A 4,429-nucleotide genomic window follows, 5' to 3' on the forward strand; every position below is an offset into this window, starting at 1 on the left:
TTTCATTATTTTTGATTGAAGAGTTTAAGGTTTTGTTATATCCTAAAAGCATAATTGTCTTTAAGAAAGTGTTCTTCACACCTTAAAGCCAAAATTTTTTTTATTATTTCTCTTTTCTTATTTATTTTTTTTAATAATTTAAAGACAATTATAAGAAATTTATATTTTGCATGAGAAAAATATAATGAAAAAAAATTAGCATGATTTGGAGATTAATATTAGAGGAGGCTCAATTTGTCAAAGGATTAATGTTTACATAGACCAAAATATTAATTTCATAAAAATCTTCATTAGAGATATGCATTTTATTTTTTACATAATTGCTGGTAAAAAAATTGACTAAATGAGATAAACACGCCAACAATTAATTTCAATGTGTAAAGTCAAAATAAAATATGCAAAATATTGATTACATTGCATAAGTTTATATATATATTGAAATTGGCTCTACAATTGGGTTTAATGAATTGTAATATATTTATTTGAAAAATTAATACTCATAAAGACTGGGATGGGAAATAGCCTAAAAACATAAAAGAGAGACATGAATTGATCTACAACCAAAAGAATTATCACTTGTTATCAAGTAACGAATTAAATTAGGTTCTAATGGAATGACTGATTATTTAATTGTCATGTCTTGGTTATATATAAAATAGACAAATTGTCCCATGGTTTCTATGAAAACAATAAAAAATGAGTATAGGAATTTACCATGAAAAATTAGATGCAAGTGAAGAATATATGCAAAAATTAAGATTTGGTTGTAAGATTAGTTTTGTTTTTAAATCATTGCACCAAAATTGAGATTATAAGTTAAGTCATATGGTTCTATTTTTGTTGGTCATTTATAAATTAAATGTTGATATATATATATTTTAAAATTTATTATTGGTTCAAATCTTGACTAGTGTTCAATTTTCATGAAAATCAATTAAAATTAAATTGATGTATGTGAATAATTATTATTAAGATACGATATTTCATGATTAATTGGTGAATAATAAACCAAATAATTGTTATTATAAAAAATATTGGAAGTGTGACATGAATTTTGCCTGCTAGGTGTATTACACTAGAAGTGATTTTACAAAATAAAATTTTATTGAGAACAATCATAAAGTGAAAATCATAAATAGCTGTCAAAGAGTTAATCAATGGTTACATAAAAGTATTGTTGCTTTTCGCATATGGGATATTGATTAAAAGAAAAGGCATGTCATTAAAAATATTGAAGCATTTGTCAGTTACTAGTAATTTAAAAGATACTCATCAATGTCTAATTAGCCATGTTTATAAATTAGAAAAGAACATGCAAATTCAATGTTCAAAAGGTACCAATACATGCATGTGTTTAATTTCATGTTGTGCTGGCATGGAGAACATTAGTATAGTTTGCCATATATTATGAAAATGAACTGAATGGGGTGAAATTTTCTTTCTTATACATCTAAGAAATATATGGACTATGGAGAAAAAGTGTCATCATCCAATTAATATATTATTGGTTAAAGACAATGAAAATATTTTTGCTTTTTATACTTGAAAAAAATGGCCTTTTGTAGGCTATTAAAATGAAAAGTGCACAAGGTTTCAAGGTTTTCAATAGTTTCATGACAATGGCATGGATGTGGCTGGTTATACACCATATTAACATATGGGCTTAGATAATAATATTGGTTTGTGAAAGCAATAAGTCTTGAAGTTAGCCAATCAATGATTTAACCAATGCAAATTCATCATGAGTTTTTGCATGAAATATGAGTAAAACTCATATTATAATTATTGTTTATGCTATTTTATGAAAATGATTCTTTGGATTCATGTTTCATGACTTGCATTGATATAGTGATCTAGATATGAACATATTGGTCACAAAATGATTGTAAAAGTATTTGAAATTGGAGTTAAATATATTATGGATTCGTATTGTACATAGGCATATTGGTCCTAAGAATAAAGTTTGAATTTATTATATATCCAAAAATGTTATGATTAATTAAAAGTGGTAAATAATAGAGATATATAGGCTGCATAATGGTGGAGAAATAAAGTTCTCATAAAATATTGAAATCAAGTTTAGAGGTTTCAATAGTCATGAACTCAAAATTGGCGTTTGGGCAATTGATATATATGCATTTCATGATAACATTTGAGATAGTTGGTTTTCACTAAAAGCCATTACTATAAATGAGATAACTTCAATAGCCAAAGCTACATGATTTGTAAGTATGATATGGATTATTATGATTGGCTTAGAATAGCTATAAGTCAAAATTGATGCCATAATCTTGATCACATTGTGGTAATTTTTTATTATGTATACGGTCTAATTCATGAATTATACAAATGATTTATTATCTATGGTTTTATTAAAAATTTTGAAATATAGTGAAAATTTTAAAGTATATTTACTTTGGAAGCCATGAGTGATTCAAAGATCTTGTGAATGTAAAAACTTTTATAATAGCAAAAAAAGGCTATTTGATCTATTAGGGTGATGGAAATAGTTTTGTTCACAAAAAAAATTAGTAATAATGTCCATAATGAAATAGATTCATATAAATATTTATGAATTGACATAAAAAGTCTTAAAATGAGACTATAGAAGCATGATTATATTTGAAATCTGCTTATTGATGTCATAACGTATAGATTTATAGACCTACCGCTATACACTGATTAAAAGTCACCACTAATCTTTTTTGTTTAGGTGTGATTAGTCACCTGATTAAATCTGTCCTATTTAAAGAAAAATCTCAAGATTGATTTAGGTATCTTTAAATAGTATATTCTGATCTACAAAATTAGAGTTCAAGTTCGGGAGTACGGTTACGTGTGAGGAAGGTTGTAACACCCTTACAATACCTATCGTTAAGATGGTACCGGTTTGATTCCAAATTATCCAAGCCCTAAAAATGTTTATGTTTTACCAAAATATTTAGTATTGAAAATTAATCTTAAAATTGTCCTAGTAGTTTGATAGCAATTTAAGATAATTCTCTCACCTCAAGAATATTTATATAGACTAGTGTCCCACTTTAAAGAAACTTCGTCATGAGATTTATTAAAGTATTTTATTTTGAAGAAATAGTAAAGTCTCTCAATAGTTTGGTAGGACTTATTTTGAAGCAGATCTCCCAATAACTTGGTGAGATTTTATTGTAAAATATTTATAAAAATTTTATTTTAGAATATTCATTAAGTTTCCCAATAATTTGGTAAGACTTAATTTAGGAATCAATCTTTTAATCGTTTGGAAGATAAATTATCTTTTTTCTTTTTTTTTAGTGGATTCATGAAATTTTTCAATAGTTAGGTAGATTCCATTTGAAAAATTAAATCAATAAAAATTTCCTAATAATTTGGTAGAATTCATGAATTTATTTTGTAAAGATTTTTTATTTGAAAAAGATTTTTTTATTTTTTATCATTTTTTTATTCTTTGTTTTTTCTATTTTCCAGAAAAGATTTTTTTTATAAAAACAAGTGAAATTAAATTAAAAAAATAAAAATAAAATTTTAAGAAAATAAAAGAAAATAAAATCATAAAATAAAATAAAAATAAAAAAAGAAAAACTTGTGATTTGGGTCTAGTCAATGCACGGGTCGGTGCGTGAGTCAGTGGGTCAGAGTGTGGATCTGGGTGTGCCAAAACACTACTGTTTTACGTCGCTATATAAGCCAAGTCCCAACATTTTTCTCAAAATCCCTTTTCTCTCTCTCTCTTTAGACCAAGAAGCTTTGACTTATCTCTGAAATTCTCTAAGAATCCCATTAAAAATTTCAACTAAAAACTAAAAATGTCACCATTTTCTGGAAAAGTCACTAAGGAATTCAATCAAAAACTAAAAAACCCATCGATTTATGGAAACCTACTAGAATCCCACCGAAAAATTCAACCTCTCATCAAAAAATTCATCGAAAACTTCAAACATTCATCCCAAAACCCAATTTTTTTCCAAAAAATCCAAGAAATCCCAAAATTTTTCTAGATTCTACAAATTTTGCCCAGATATTTTCAAGAAATTCCTAAACTTAAATCTAAGTCTAGGAGCCCTAATCTAAACCCAAAAATTCCCAAAATCAAAATTTCAGAAGTCCCCTACTACCCAAAAAATTTATAGCACCAAATTCCACCCTTCTTTTAAAAAATCAACCATTCCTTGCCTAAAATTCCCTCATGTGTGTTCTTCTGTAATGTTAGTTCAATTTATAGGTAGCCTTAGAACAAATTTTAGGATTATTAAAGTAAAATCATAAAAAGATTCTTAAAAATCTTAAAAGGACTAAAATAGTTTGCTTTACTCATTAAGTTTATCCAATTGTACTAAAATTTTATTTGTATTAAAGATTTATAAAGTATGAAAGTAGAATGGTTGAAATTTATGAATATAGAGTTATTGTCATAACTAAAATCAACTATTTC

Source organism: Durio zibethinus, chromosome 23 (genome assembly GCF_047325235.1).
Source record: "Durio zibethinus cultivar Kanyao isolate XHJ-2024 chromosome 23, ASM4732523v1, whole genome shotgun sequence".
Taxonomy (NCBI): Eukaryota; Viridiplantae; Streptophyta; class Magnoliopsida; order Malvales; family Malvaceae; genus Durio; species Durio zibethinus.